A 17,325-nucleotide genomic window follows, 5' to 3' on the forward strand; every position below is an offset into this window, starting at 1 on the left:
CTTAACGGTTCTCTCTCTGTCTCCCAAAAGCAAAAAAATATGAAATTGAGGTCAAAGGGTCATTTGGGTCCTTCTTCTTGTCCCTGTCGCTGCACTCAGACCGAGCTAGCTACGGTCAAGCGGGGCATCTCGTTGAACTCGGCACGGCCTGGAGATAATGGCAATGCCATTTCAGGCTTTGTGTGTCTTTAAGCACCGTACTTTTTCACTCCATCCTTTTATCCCCTTTTCTTCGTGGTATCCAATCGCTAGTAATTACTATCTTGTCTCATCGCTACAACTCCCGTATGGGCTCAGGAGAGACGAAGGTCGAAAGCCACGCGTCCTCCGAAGCACAACCCAACCAAGCCGCACTGCTTCTTAACACAGCGCGCCTCCAACCCGGAAGCAAGCCGCACCAATGTGTCGGAGGAAACACCGTGCACATGGCCCCCTTGGCTCGCGCGCACTGCCCCCGGCCCGCCACAGGAGTCGCTGGAGCGCAATGAGACAAGGATATCCCTACCGGCCAAACCCTCCCTAACCCGGACGACGCTAGGCCAACGGACCTCCCGGTCGCGGCCGGCTGCGGCAGAGCCTGGGCGCGAACCCAGAGACTCTGGTGGCGCAGCTAGCACTGCGATGCAGTGGCAGAGCTTCGAGACCCACTTAAAAAATGTTCGTCTGAACACACTGCAACTGGATCTGTAACTTTTTTTTTTTTACTCCTTTTTGTGAACATGACCAATTTGTCAATGTACGATTTCTCTTAAATTACGATAGATAAATGGCTGGTTCTTTTTTTCCTGACACCGTATGCTTATGTACTTTGACGTGAAGCGGTCAAATTAGCACCCTACTTTACGTTTTTTGACCTTTAATCCCAGAAAAATGGCCATAACTCAAAAAGCGTTGAGGCCTCGACGCCATCTTGTTCGGGGCCAACTGTCCATTACGTCTTCGAAATATTTTCCGTTTAGGAGAAAAGGCCACATGCATTTGCAATGTGCTTGTGCATTTGCAATATTATTTATTTTCCCTCTGGTGGGAATTTCCTAGACTGCGGAAAAATGACCAAAATGTGTTATTTTTATAAAACGGAAACCGAACGTCCGAGAGATTTAGTTTGATGACTTCCTGAAAGATCTCTCCCCGCGCACGGCCCGACGCCGTCCACGAATTTTAGAAACGTTGCAGGACGTCTAGTAAGGGACCTTACATTTGCAATGTGGCGTTTCTCACTAACCATATGGCGAGTGCTAAAATGTTCCCTTAAGGTATGGAAAGGCCTTGGAAAGGCCATAAGTGTAAGCCAACATAATTCATTATTTTACATTAACATGTAATACATGCATTATGAAGAAAATGGTGTAATTTAGGCTCCACGAAATATGAAATGGGTTATGAAGAAAATCGTGTATGGTTGCCTACATGACAAAAAGGCGTTCTGATTACAAGTGCACCAGTATCCAAAGTATTAAGCGAAATCAAGCACAGAAAACAGCATTGGCATTAATAAAACAATATTTCCCACGAATTAAGTCGCAGGTAAATGTGCGTCTTTTCTCAAATTCTGTTCAGCAAGTCTAAAACAGTACATATAGGCATACAACGACACATTTTAAAACATGGTTAAACAAAGACAACATTTCTGTATATTCATGACGTTGAATTAGCCATTAAGAAGAACAAAAATGAAATATAAATGATCGCGTCTATATGGTTGTTGCTAAGGCTTGTGTCGCCTACTGGTTAAATTCGTGTCTTTTCGCACGAATTAAGTAGCACAGAAATTCGTGTATTTTCAAACGAATTTAACCAGCCCAAACCAGCCCAAAAATGCACAAAAACGCACGAAATCTGCTGAAATACATTTTGTACATATATGCGCGAATTGAATGTGAGACTGTGTTGCCCAAAGACGGGAAGCCAGACGATAGGCGTAGGTCCAAAATAAGCCCATAGAAACGCATTGGATTTATTTTTGGAAAGACTTTGGCGAGAGCGAAACCTCTCGCTTCGCCTCTTCCTCTCTGCTGATACACAGTCAGATTGTGGTTAAACCAGGACACAGGAGCGGCGCTCAGAGGCCAGATAAGTAAATGATCGCGCCATAGGACAAGCACACAGTTCTACATGGAGAATATTCCCCCATTCAATAGAAACAACACCACAAACAGCAATGTAAGCACACATAGCCATCATTAATCCCGTATTGCGTTATATAGTTTATACATGCAATGTTAATACTGTAGTCGCACAAACATGCAGACACAGGATAGAGCGCACAGGATAAAAACACACGCACGGGTTTTTACTCATACTAACCTTTAATTACTCAGTAAAATTCATCAATCATAGGACATCTCTTTCAAATCTAGAATTCTCACATAGGAACGAACATAATGTAACATGATCACTGTCGAAGTATCACCAAGGTAGCCAACTCCTAATTATTGTTTATGTTTTCACTTAACTCCTTCCTTTTGCTAGTCAGATGTGTTCTAAATATCTACCATGAGGATGGGCTTCCTCTCTAGTCTGAGGAGCATATTTCGCTCTATGAGTGTTTCTGGAGTCTCTTTTCTGAAAGGTTCAAGTCAGTATGATCATGTACTGTAGTGATGATCAGATTATCAGTAGTGTTCAGATTTTCCTCAGGGCAGACTATACCCAGGCTGCTGCCTGCTCACTTTATGTAGGCCAGGCATCAGCCAGAGCCTCATCAGCAGAAGATAAAGAGAGAGGAAGAGGGAGAGAGAGAGAGAGGGTGGGAGAGAGCTGAGCCATAGACCCAGAGAGGGCAGCATTCAGATAAAACAGAGAGCTGAGACACAGACCCAGTAAAAGTCTGCCTATCAGCTATACAATGGAATGAATAAGCAATGGTGCACTGTAAGAGCTTAGGGGTATATTTAAGCAATATGACCAGAGGAGGTGTGGTATATGGCCAATAAGGCACCTCGGGTTTGTGATATATGGCCAATATACCACAGGTAAGGGCTGTTCTTATGCACAACGCTACGTGGAGTGCCTGGACACAGCCCTTAGCCGTGGTATATTGGCCATATATCACAAACCCGAGATGCCTTATTGCTATTATAAACTGGTTACCAACGTAATTAGAGCAGTAAAAATAAATGTTTTGTCATACCCATGATATACGGTCTGTCAGCTAATACCATCGCTGTCAGCTAATCAGCATTCAGGGCTCGAACCACCCAGATTATAATTACACTTAGTGCAACATGCACAAGACTCCAGTGGAGGCTCCTCAGAGGAGGAAGGGGAGGACCATTCCAGGGCTGGCATTATGGGTGGGTCTTAGGGGGCCTGTACCGCCCTACCATACCTACTTGCCCATCCAAATAAAACATTGAAATGTTGATAATTTATTTGACCGAAACAGCGCTCCTCTTTCTCAGTCCGTGTAGCCATGTATCTGATGCTGTCTGGACCAAAAGAGTATGGCATGTTATACTATTTCTGGTCAGACAGCATCAGATATATGGGCTACATATAGTAAAACAGAGGGGGCGCTGTTTCGCTCACTCGGATGCTTTATCCGGTGATAAAGTTTCAGCAGCAAGGAAGGACTCACTCTCGCCAGAATTTGTCCAGAATAAGCCCAATATGTTTCTATGCGCATAATATGCAGACCTAAGCATGTCGTCTGCCTTCACACCTTTTGGACAACGACTCCAATTGTTAGGGTGAAGACATTGTCATTGTCATTATATACAGATCTCTGCTTTTAGCCTCTTGGGAATTGGAAAGGAAAGTTGGCGAGTGCACGCACCGTGCACTGTTAGGGTTCTGGCTTCCCCTAAAGCAGTGGTTCCCAAACTTTTTATCGTCCCATACCCCTTCAAACATTCAACCTCCAGCTGCGTACCCCCTCTAGCTCCAGGGTCAGCGCACTCTTAAATGTTTTGTTTTTTTGCCATCATTGTAAGCCTGCCACACACACTATACGATACATTTATTAAACATAAGAATGAGTGTGAGTTTTTGTCACAACCCGGCTCGTGGGAAGTGACAAAGTGCTCTTATAGTACCAGGGTACAAATAATAATATAATAATAATCAATCATTTTGCTCTATTTAGCCATCTTACATATAAAACTTTATTTGTTATTCGAAAATTGCGAATAACTCTCCACAGGTTAATGAGAAGGGTGTGCTTGAAAGGATGCACATAACTCTGCAATGTTGGGTTGTATTGGAGAGAGTCTCAGTCTTAAATCATTTTCCACACAAAGTCTGTGCCTGTATTTAGTTTTCATGCAAGTGAGGGCCGAGAATCCACTCTCACATAGGTACGTGGTTGCAAAGGGCATCAGTGTCTTAACAGCGCGATTTGCCAAGGCAAAACTCTGAGCGCAGCCCAATCCAGAAATCGGGCAGTGACTTCTGATTAAATTAAATTTTCACAGAACTGCTGGTTGCAATTTTGATGAGGCTCTCTTGTTCAGATATCGGTAAGTGGACTGGAGGCAGGGCATGAAAGGGATAACGAATCCAGTTGTTTGTGCCATTCGTTTCAGGAAAGTACCTGCGTAATTCCGCACCCAACTTGCTCAGGTGCTTCACTAAATCACATTTGACATTGTCCATAAGCTTGAGTTGATTTGCACACAAAAATCATACAATGATGGAAATACCTGTGTGTTGTCCTTGTTAATGCAGACTGAGAAGAGTTCCAATTTCTTAATCATTGCCTCAATTTTGTCCCACACATTGAATATGGTTGAGGAGAGTCCCTGTAATCCTAGATTCAGATCATTCAAGCGAGAAAAAACATCACCCAGATAGGCCAATCGTTTCAAGCGAGAAAAAACATCACCCAGATAGGCCAATCGTGTGAGAAACTCGTCATCATGCAAGCGGTCAGACAAGTGAAAATTATGGTCAGTAAAGAAAACTTTAAGCACATCTCTCAATTTAAAAAAATGTGTCAATACTTTGTCCCTTGATAACCAGCGCTCTTCTGTATGTTGTAAAAGCGTTACATGTTCGCTGCCCTTATCATTGCATAGTGCAGAAAATACACAAGAGTTCAGGGGCCTTGCTTTAACAAAGTTAACCATTTTCACTGTAGTGTCCACGTTGTCAGGCTGTCAGGCATTCCTTTGGCAGCAAGAGCCTCTAGATGGATGCTGCAGTGTACCCAAGTGGCGTCAGGAGCAACTGCTTGCATGCGCATTACCACTCCACTATGTTTCCCTGTCATGGCTTTTGCGCCATCAGTACAGATACCGACACATCTTGACCACCAAAGTCCATTTGATGGCACAAAGCCGTCCAATACTTTAAAAATATCCTCTCCTGTTGTCCTGGTTTCCAGAAGAGGATGTCTTCCTTAATTGACGCCCCATAAAAGTAACGGACAGACACCAGGAGCTGTGCCAGGCCCGCCACGTCCGTTGACTCATCCAGCTGTAACTCATAGATTTCACTGGCTTTTATGCAAAGCAGTAATTGTTTCAAAACATCTCCTGCCATGTCACTGATGTGTCATGAAAACGTGTTGTTTGATGAAGGCATTGTCTGTAGTTTTTTGGCATTTTCCCTCAGCATTGTCTGTAGTTTTTTGGCATTTTCCCTCAGCATTGTCCCAGCCATATCCACGGCAGCTGGAAGAATTAAATCCTCCACAATAGTATGGGGCTTGCCTGTCCTAGCCACTCGGTAGCTCACCATATAAGACGCTTCTAGCCCCTTCTTATTAATTGTATCTGTTGCTTTTATACTTGTCTTACGACTCAAAAGTCGTCTTAATTGTCGCTCAAAAACTCCTGTGGCTTATTTTTCAAATTGGCATGTTTTGTTTCTAAATGTCTGCGCAAGAGTGAAGGTTTCATCGAGTTGTCAGATAGTACTTCTGCACATATAACACACTGTGGCTGAGGAAAGGCAATACTCCCAATATAAGTGAACTCCAAATCAATGTAGTTCTCATCATATTTGCGCCTCTTCGATGGTCCAACGTCCCAGTCTGTTGTTCGGTGCTTTCCCGGGTAAGGGGGCAGTAGCTCTTAGGCTGCATCAGATTCACAACAGTCAGTGTCCATGCTAGCTGGGCTAACAACAAATGTAGAATTACTGATCCTTAGCATTGGATGTGCTCGTGGAAGCAGAACAACTTGTGTCGTCGACAGGTGCAGTACTGCTGGAAGTAGCAGTACTACCAGTAGAACTGGTATGTGTCTCTATGGAATAGTTTTTGAACTATTTATCTATTTTCGAGCAAACGGAATGAGCAGCAACTACATTTGGCTACATACGGACCGTAAGTGTAACGGCGTTCCTCCTAAGAGGAGGAGCAGGGATTGAACCAAAATGCAGCGTTGCGATTTGACATGATATTTATTAAATAAACCGAAAACACGAAGAACACTTGAAAAGATACAAAACAACAAACGACGTAGACTGACCTGAACGTAAGAACTTACATGAAACACGAAGAACGCACGAACAGGAAAACAGACCACACAAAACCGAACGAACAAACAAACCGAGACAGTCCCGTGTGGCGCGACAAACACAGACACAGGAGACAACCACCCACAACAATCAATGTGAAAACACCTACCTTAATATGGCTCTCAATCAGAGGAAATGAAAACCACCTGCCTCTAATTGAGAGCCATATCAGGTCACCCTTTAACCAACATAGAAACACATAACATAGACTACCCACCCAAACTCACGCCCTGACCGTCAAACACATACAAAATAACAGAAAACCGGTCAGGAACGTGACATAACCCCCCCCTCAAGGTGCGTACTCCGAACGCACCACCAAAAGTCTAGGGGAGGGTCTGGGTGGGCGTCTGACCACGGTGGTGGCTCAGGCTCTGGGCGAGGTCCCCACCCCACCATAGTCAATCCCAGCTTACGTCTCCCCCTAAGAATGACCACCCTCATTTTACACCCACTTAATTTAAAGGGTAAACTTAAGATAAGGGGCAGCACCGGGACAAGGGGCAGCACCGGGATAAGGTAGAGATAGCTCAGGACAGAGAGGTAGGTCAGGATAGAGAGGTAGCTCAGGATAGAGGGGCAACTCCGGACTGAAGGGCAGCTCCGGACAGAGAGACAGCTCTGGACTGAGGGGCAGTTCTGGATAGATGGCAGCTCTGGGCTGAGGGGCAGCTCATGACTGGCTGACGGCTCTGGACGCTCATGGCTGGCTGACGGCTCTGGACGCTCATGGCTGGCTGACGGCTCTGGACGCTCATGGCTGGCTGACGGCTCTGGACGCTCATGGCTCGCTGGCGGCTCTGGCAGATCCTGTCTGGTTGGCGGCTCTGGCAGATCCTGTCTGGTTGGCGGCTCTGGCAGATCCTGTCTGGTTGGCGGCTCTGGCAGATCCTGTCTGGTTGGCGGCTCTGGCAGATCCTGTCTGGTTGGCGGCTCTGGCAGATCCTGTCTGGTTGGCGGCTCTGGCAGATCCTGTCTGGTTGGCGGCTCTGGCAGATCCTGTCTGGTGAATGGCTCTAGCGGCTCCTGACTGACTAACGGCTCTGACGGCTCGGGACAGACGGGCGGCTCTAATGGCTCGGGACAGACGGATGGCTCAGACGGCACTGGGCAGACGGATGGCTCAGATAGCGCTGGGGAGACAGATGGCTCAGATGGCGCTGGGGAGACAGATGGCTCAGATGGCGCTGGGGAGACGGATGGCTCAGATGGCGCTGGGGAGATGGATGGCTCAGATGGCGCTGGGGAGACGGATGGCTCAGATGGCGCTGGGGAGACGGATGGCTCTGGCCGGATGAGGCGCACTGTAGGCCTGGTGCGTGGTGCCGGAACTGGAGGCACCGGGCTAAGGACACGCACCTTCAGGCTAGTGCGGGGAGCAGGGACAGGGCACACTGACCTCTCGAAGCGCACTATAGGCCTGGTGCGTGGTACCGGCACTGGTGGTACCGGGCTAAGGGCACGCACCTCAGGGCGAGTGCGGGGAGAAGGAACAGTGCGTACAGGGCTCTGGAGACGCACAGGTGGCTTAGTGCGTGGTGCCGGAACTGGAGGCACTGGGCTGGAGACACGCACCATAGGGAGAGTGCGTGGAGGAGGAACAGGGCTCTGGAAACGCACTGGAAGCCTGGTGCGTGGTGTAGGCACTGGTGGTACTGGGCTGGGGCGGGGAGGTGGCGCCGGAAATACCGGACCGTGCAGGCGTACTGGCTCCCTTGAGCATTGAGCCTGCCCAACCTTACCTGGTTGAATGCTCCCCGTCGCCCGACCAGTGCGGGGAGGTGGAATAACCCGCACCGGGCTATGTAGGCGAACCGGGGACACCATGCGTAAGGCTGGTGCCATGTAAGCCGGCCCAAGGAGACGTACTGGTGGCCAGATATGTAGAGCCGGCTTCATGGCACTTGGCTCAATGCTCAATCTAGCCCTACCATTGCGGGGAGGTGGAATAACCCGCACCGGGCTATGCACACGTACAGGAGACACCGTGCGCTCTACTGCGTAACACGGTGTCTGCCCGTACTCCCGCTCTCCACGGTTAGCCTGGGAAGTGGGCGCAGGTCTCCTACCTGCCCTTGGCCCACTACCTCTTAGCCCCCCCCCAAGAAATTTTTGGGGTTTCTTCTCGGGCTTCCTTGCTAGCCGCGTACCTTCATATCTCCGGTCTTGAGCTTGATTCTCCGGCTTCCAGCCACGTCTCCTTGCTGCCTCCTCATACCACCGCTCTTGGGCTCTCGCTGCCTCCATCTCCTCAGGAGCGCAGCGATATTCCCCAATATGTGCCCAGTGTCCTTTTCCCTCCAAGACTTCTTCCCATGTCCAAGACTCCTGTTTAGTAGGCCACTGCTCGAACTTACGCTGCTTGGTTCTGGATTGGTGGGTGGTTCTGTAACGGCGTTCCTCCTCCTCTTCATCCGAAGAGGAGGAGCAGGGATTGAACCAAAATGCAGCGTTGCGATTTGACATGATATTTATTAAATAAACCGAAAACACGAAGAACACTTGAAAAGATACAAAACAACAAACGACGTAGACTGACCTGAACGTAAGAACTTACATGAAACACGAAGAACGCACGAACAGGAAAACAGACTACACAAAACCGAACGAACAAACAAACCGAGACAGTCCCGTGTGGCGCGACAAACACAGACACAGGAGACAACCACCCACAACAATCAATGTGAAAACACCTACCTTAATATGGCTCTCAATCAGAGGAAATGAAAACCACCTGCCTCTAATTGAGAGCCATATCAGGTCACCCTTTAACCAACATAGAAACACATAACATAGACTACCCACCCAAACTCACGCCCTGACCGTCAAACACATACAAAATAACAGAAAACCGGTCAGGAACGTGACAGTAAGTGGAATTCCCACGAGAGAGTAATGATTAATGTGATTGGATGATAATTATTTGACTAGGCTACCTGTATTTGACATTGTGTTATTATTTTGCTAAACACGAGATGGTTAAAAAAAAAATTTGGCAGTGAAACGAGGCTACTCAGGCGAGAAAAAAACCTCACCCAAATGTATAGTCCTGTTGGAAAATATAAATGGACTGTTTGAAAATGTGAGTCATTTATTATTATTATTTATTTATTTCTTGTGAATTACATTTTTATTTGTCGTACCCACGATGGCATTGCATGTACCCTTGGGGGTACGCGTACCCCAGTTTTGGAATACCTGCCTTAAAGTAAATGGATGTTTAGCCCACATTATATAATTACTCCTATCTAAATAAAATCATTCAAAATACTTCACCAGAGAGCATGACTTGGTCACATAAGGATCATTATCTTCTTTTCTTCTAAATAGCTGTGTATTGTTTCACATCACAAGTGCCTATTTGGAAATCCCGTCATTTGGTTACATAGATTTCTGTTAATGCATGTATTAATTAAATTAATTTACCTGGCTTACTGCGTGCAAATGTAGGAAAGTGCCCATTTGGCAATGTCTGTTTTCTGGTTGTCTTAACTCACCACGTCCACCACTAATTTCTCAGTAATTTTTTGCTTTTTTTTACATCCATTGCAAATGATAGTTCCTCAGTATTTGAAAAATCTTTCCAACACTCTCGGCCTCGATAATGATCAAGCCTTTGTGTGAAAGAGCAAAATATTATGATCTGATGATCCCATATATCCAGTGGAAACAGCTGTCTGTCCTGAGCTCACTGGTGTGGGAAACTCTGAGGGCCCCAATTAGGCTAGTTGATACAATGTTGTAAGTTCGCTAGCAACAGCTTCTGCCCAGACCCAGTTGATGATTTGACACAATGTTGCACTTCACTAGCAATTGCTCAATTTAAAGGGAGGCAGGAAGGTGGAGTAGAGAGATTAATTTGATTGAAAGAACCAGAATTTTCATCAAGATATTTTCTAAAGTTTTTATTTGTCGGTTTTAGGCCTATGTATTTTATTTAGTTGGCCATGGAAGTTATAGGCCTACTGCTGCATTGGCCTATAGGCGATCTCTGAGTTCTATGCACTCATTTCTTTAGCCGCCAATGGACCGCAGTGTATCAATTTGTGTCCAAATGGCAGAGGCTTATTATTTTACTTCAGATGTGTATGATTAACCACATGACAATGACTTTGACAAACTAAACTGTTATTATTGAAATTCAACTTTTCCACAAAAATGCGCATTTAAAAATAATCATAACTGTCACGCAGATTGGTAGTATAAATTGTAAGCTTCCCCAAACTTGAAACTCACAAGCTGCCTATGGTCTTTACTATAACACAAATTAAAATAAATTGTGAACACTCATGCGCAAGCACAAATAGGAGCTCCCGTGAAAAAACGTGCCCGCCTATGGATATCAAAGGCCAATCCAACTGATTCGTTCTGGCGCCGGCCCTGGACCATCCTACTCAGTGAATTTCATATAAATAGTCAAACATTAGAAACATTATCCTTTTTAGATATAATGAATTTAATACTCAAAGCATAAGCTACAGTTAGCTAGCACTGCGGTGCATAATGTGTGGTGAGTAGTTGACTCAAAGAGAGAGAAACACAATAGTTGAACAGTTTTGAACAAATACAATTCTTAAGAAGTAGCAGAGAGAGAGCTAGCTATATTTTCTAGTATTTCTTTTCTTCTGAGAGGAATGATATTTATGTTAGTCAGCTGGCTAAGGCTATCCAACACTGCAACTCTTCCAAGTCAGGGTAAGCTCTTGGTTTTGTTAATTTTTTGCCACCGGGGCCCACTCGTATAACTGCTAAACTGCTTACTGCACTGTATTGTGTGATTGTACACATGGATTGCATTGAGGGTTTACTCACGCATTAGTTCTAGTTTGTTGATTATGACGTTAACCTGTCTGGCCCAGGCGTTCCGCTAGCGGAACTCCTCCCACATTCCACTGAAAAGGCAGAGCGCGAAATTCAAAAAATATTTTTTAGAAATATTTAACTTTCACACATTAACAAGTCCAATACAGCAAATGAAAGATACACATCTTGTGAATCCAGTCAACATGTCCGATTTTTTAAATGTTTTACAGCGAAAACAGCACGTATATTTATGTTAGCTCACCACCAAATACAAAGAAGGACAGACATTTTTCACAGCACAGGTAGCATGCACAAAGCCAACCTAACTAACCAAGAACCAACCAAACTAACCAAGAAACAACTTCATCAGATGACAGTCTTATAACATGTTACACAATAAATCTATGTTTTGTTCGAAAAATGTGCATATTTGAGGTATAAATCAGTTTTACATTGCAGCTACCATCACAGCTACCGTCAAAAATAGCACCGAAGCAGCCAGAGTAATTATAGAGACCAACGTGGAATACCTAAATACTCATCATAAAACATTTCTGAAAAATGCATCGTGTACAGCAAATGAAAGACAAGCATCTTGTGAATCCAGCCAATATTTCAGATTTTTTAAGTGTTTTACAGCGAAAACACAATATAGCATTATATTAGCTTACTACAATAGCCTACCACACTTCCGCATTCATTCATCAAGGCACGTTAGCGATAGCAATAGGCACGTTAGCGTTAGCGAATAAACCAGCAAAAGATATTAATTTTCACTAACCTTCATAAACCTTCCTCAGATGACAGTCCTATAACATCAGGTTATACATACACTTATGTTTTGTTCGAAAATGTGCATATTTAGAGCTGAAATCAGTGGTTATCCATTATGCTAACGTAGCTTCTTTTTCCCAGAATGTGCGGATATTTCTATTAGACTCTCACCTATTCTCACCAAATAGCTATTCATAAACATTACAAAAAAATACATGTTGTATAGGAAATGATAGATACACTAGTTCTTAATGCAATCGCAGTGTTAGAATTCTAAAAATATCTTCATTACGACATAAGGCTTATGTTATAGTGAGAGAGTGGCCAAAACCTGGGCGCAAAACTACTAGTATACAGTTCGACAGATATATGAAATAGCATCACAAAATGGGTCCTACTTTTGGTGATCTTCCATCAGAATGTTGGACAAGGGGTCCTTTGTCCAGAACAGTCGTTGTTTGGATTTAGAACATCGTTTTTCCCTCTTGAATTAGCAAGCACACTGGCCAAGTGGCGCGAAGCTCTCCTTTCTGAACAAAGGCACACAACGCAACACGCCTAACATCCCGAATAAATTTCAAAAATCTAATAAAACTATATTGAAAAAACATACTTTACGATGATATTGTGACATGTATCAAATAAAATCAAAGCCGGAGATAGTAGTCGCCTATAACGACGGCTTTTCAGAAGGCAATTCCAGGTCCATCTTCGCGCTTTCCAGAAAACAGGAAATGGATGACTCGTCGTGCCAAGAGGATATATTCCACCTCAGACCAAGATAAACACTTCATTTCTTCTCTCACTTCCTCTTGACATCTAGGGGAAGGTGTATGACGTGCATGTATACTCATACGTATCATGCCCATTTATAGGCAGGCCCTTGAACAGAGCATCATTTTCAGACTTTCCACTTCCTGGTCAGAAAGTGTGCTGCCAAATGAGTTCTGTTTTACTCACAGACAAAATTCAAACGGTTTTAGAAACTAGAGAGTGTTTTCTATCCAATAGTAATAATAATATGCATATTGTACGAGCAAGAATAGAGTACGAGGCCGTTTAAATTGAGCACGATTTTCCCCCAAAGTGTAAATAGCGCCCTCTATCCTCAACAGGTTTTAATATGGTGACAACGATGTAGGCTGTGTAGTGGTTAGTGGTTATGGGATGAAGGTTTGGCTTGTAGAGTTTTTTTTTGCCTGGTGACAGACAGCTGTTGTGTTGTACTCTGAAGTCCACATGCGAAGGGAAAAGGTGAGGGAAGGAGAGCGCGTTGATGCAATGTGGCTGCTATGAAAGTGAACCGTGTGTGTGGGTGATGAGGGTTGTAGTCATTCAGCCGATTCTGTTGCAAAACCTTTCTTAAACAGAAGCAAACGGAATGAAACGGGGAGGGTCTTGGCTGAATTTGTCCAATAGAAATTCTCGTTTTAGTCTTGACTAATGATTACACTCCTGATCAGATAGATCCAGGCAAGAGTGTGCAAGGCAGTATTGAATGTGCCACTGTCTCTCACCTTGATGACTCCAATTTGTTTCTCTCGACTTGTGCACTTGTAGGCTAGGTAGGCTAGGTTGTAGCAACCTCATGATGGGAGTAGGGCAAATTAGAGTATCATGTAGCCTAAACCTATCTATGTTACATTGAGCTGGGTGAATGGAATATGAAGTCATCCAATATGTTGTAATAGAAGAACAAAAATATGTCCTCCCTAATCTTAAACGGCACCAACCGCCCGACACTGAACTAATGCTCTGTGATCACACACGTGGAGAGGCAGACGACGGATCAAGAGCTCCCCCTAGTGGCTCATTGTTTGCATAGATGCAAACAGTACATGATGAAGGCATATACACTGGGTGAACATACCATTAGGAACACCTGCTCTTTCATGACATAGACTGACCAGCTGAATCCAGGTGAAAGCTATGCTCCCTTATCGATGTCACTTGTTGAATTCACTTAAATCAGTGTAGATGAAGGGGAGGAGACAGGTTAAATAATGGTTTTTAAGCCTTGAGACAATTGAGACATGGATTGTGTATGTGTGCCATTCAGAGGGTGAATGGGCATGACAAAAGATGTAAGTGCATTTGAACAGGGTATGGTAGTAGCTGCCATGCATACCGGTTTGAGTGTGTGAAGAACTGCAGCGCTGCTGGGTTTTTCACGCTCAACAGTTTCCCTTGTGTATCAAGAATGGTCCACCACCCAAAATACATCCAGCCAACTTGACACAACTGTGGGAAGCATTGGAGTCAACATGGGCCAGTATCCCTATGGAATGCTTCTCGACGCCTTGTAGAGTCCATGCCCCAACAAATTGAGGCTGTCCTGAGGTCAAAAGGGGGTGCAACTCAATATTAGGAAGATGTTCCTAATGTTTTATACACTCAGTGTACGTTTTAAAGCATGCATGGTTAGCTTGATGAACAGTTTAATGAGTAAACATCCAGGTGATGAAGAGCATATGTCTGGGTCAGAGTCAGACATAGGAAATTACCTATAGAAAGAGAGGGGGGGAGAAGAGAGGGTGGAGTAAGGTAGACAGAAAGAAGAGAGTGGAAAATAGAATGTGAGGAAAGTTAGAGGAAGAGAAAAAGATATGTGCTGACTCTAGTCCCCATACTTTACCACAATCCCCGTCCACTTTTTTTGCTTCAACTCCTCAGATGCTGAGTGCAAGTCAATACAGGAGTTTCAAACATCCAAAACCCAGAAAAATATACAAGTCAGTGGGCATGTCATATGCAACTTTTGTCATTTTAATATGTGGCTACATAAATTATGTACAACGAGCAGCAACCTGTCAGGTCATAAATCATTGGTTCAATACAATTAATGGTAGGCTTCAACTTAGACAATTAAGATATGACAAAGTAGCTTTCCGAATGTGTAGGCTTACCCCCACAAAGAGGAAGCTAATATAGACAGTGAGTGCTGGGCAAACTATTGGAGTTCTTGAAATACAGTGGGTTGCGAAAGTATTCACCCTCCTTTGCAGTTTTCTATTTTGTTGCCTTAAAACCTGGAATTAAAATGGATATTTTGGGGGTTTGTGTCATTTGATTTACACAACATGCCTACCACTTTGAAGATGCTAAATCTTTTTCATTGTGTAACAAACAAGAAATAAGACAATAAAACAGAAAACTTGAGCATGCATAACTATTCACCCCCCCCCCCCTAAGTCAATACGTTGTAGAGCCAATTTTTGCAGCAATTACAGCTGCAAGTCTCTTGGGGTACGTCTCCATAAGCTTGGCACATGTAGCCACTGGGATTGTTGCCCATTCTTCAAGGCAAAACTGCTCTAGCTCCTTCAAGTTGGATGGGTTCCGCTGGTGTACGGCAGTCTTTAAGTCATACCACAGAGTCTCAATTGGATTGAGATCTGGGCTTTGACTAGGCCATTCCAAGACATTTAAATGTTTCCCCTTAAACCACCTGAGTGTTGCTTTAGCAGTATGATTAGGGTAATTTTCCTGCTGGAAGGTGAACCTCCGTCCCAGTCTCAAATCTCTGGAAGATTGAAACAGGTTTCCCTCAAGAATTTCCCTGTATTTAGCGTCATCCATCATTCCTTCAATTCGGACCAGTTTCCCAGTCCCTGCTGATGAAAAACATCCCCACAGCATGATGCTGCCACCACCATGTTTCACTGTGGGGATGGTGTTCTCAGGGTACTGAGAGCTGTTGGGTTAGCGCCAGACATAGAATTTTCCTTGATGGCCAAAAAGCTACATTTTTGTCTCATCTGACCATAGTACCTTCTTCCATATGTTTGGGGAATCTCCCACATGCCTTTTGGCTAACACCAAACGTCTTTGCTTATTTTTTCTTTAAGCAATGTTTTTTTTCTGGCCACTCTTCCGTAAAGCCCAGCTCTGTGGAGTGTATGGCTTAAAGGACAGATACTCCAATGTCCGCTGTGGAGCTTTGCAGCTCCTTCAGGGTTATCTTTTGCCTCTCTGATTAATGCCCTCCTTGCCTGGTATGTGAGTTTTGGTGGGCAGTCCTCTCTTGGCAGGTTTGTTATGGTGCCATATTCTTTCCATTTTTTAATAATGGATTTAATGGTGCTCCGTGGGATGTTCAAAGTTTCAGATATTTTTTTATAACCCAACCCTGATCTGTACTTCTCCACAACTTTGTCCCTGACCTGTTTGGAGAGCTCCTTGGTCTTCATGGTGCCACTTGCTTGGTGGTGCCACTTGCTTAGTGGTGTTGCAGACTCTGGGCCCTTTCAGAACAGGTGTATATATAATGAGATCATGTGACAGATCATGTGACACTTAGATTGCACACAGGTGGACTTTATTTAACTAATTATGTGACTTCTGAAGGTAATTGGTTGCACCAGATGTTATTTAGGGGGTTCATAGTAAAGGGGGTGAATACATTTGCACACACCACTTTTCCATTAAAAACATTTTTTTAAAGTTATATTTTTCATTTCACTTTACCAATTTGGACAATTTTGTGTATTTCCATTACATTAAATAAAAAAATATATATATTTAAATTACAGGTTGTAATGCAACAAAATAGGAAAAATGTCAAGGGTGATGAATACTTTTGCAAGGCACTGTATACAGTGGCAAGAAGAAGTATGTGAACCCTTTGGAATTACCTGGATTTCTACATGAATTCGTCATAAAATTTGATCTGAACTTCATCTAAGTCATAACAATAGACAAACACGGTGTGCTTCAACTAATAACACACAAGTTATTGTATTTTTCTTGTCTATATTGAATACATAATTTAAACAATCATAGTGTACTGTAGGTTGGGAAAAGTGTGTGAACCCCTAGCCTAATGACTTCTCCAAAAGCTAATTGGAGTCAGGTGTCAGCTAAACTGGAATCCAATCAATGAGACGAGATTGGAGATGGTGTTTAGAGCTGCCCTGCCCTATAAAAAAAACTCACAATTGGAGTTTGCTATTCACAAGCAGCATTGACTGATGTGAACCATGGCTCGAAACAAAAGAGATCTAAGAAGACCTAAGATTAAGAATTGTTGACTTGTATAAAGCTGGAAAGGGTTACAAAAGTATCTCTAAAAGCCTTAATGTTCATCAGTCCACGGTAAAACTAATTGCCTATAAATGGAGAAAGTTCAGCACTGTTGCTACAGGAGTGGCCGTCCTGCAAAGATGACTGCAAGAGCACAGCGCAGAATGCTCAATGAGGTTAAGAAGAATCCTAGAGTGTCAGCTAAATACTTACAGAAATCTCTGGAACTAGCTAACAACTCTGTTGACGAGTCTACGATAC

Source organism: Salvelinus namaycush, chromosome 3 (genome assembly GCF_016432855.1).
Source record: "Salvelinus namaycush isolate Seneca chromosome 3, SaNama_1.0, whole genome shotgun sequence".
NCBI classification, from domain to species: Eukaryota; Metazoa; Chordata; class Actinopteri; order Salmoniformes; family Salmonidae; genus Salvelinus; species Salvelinus namaycush.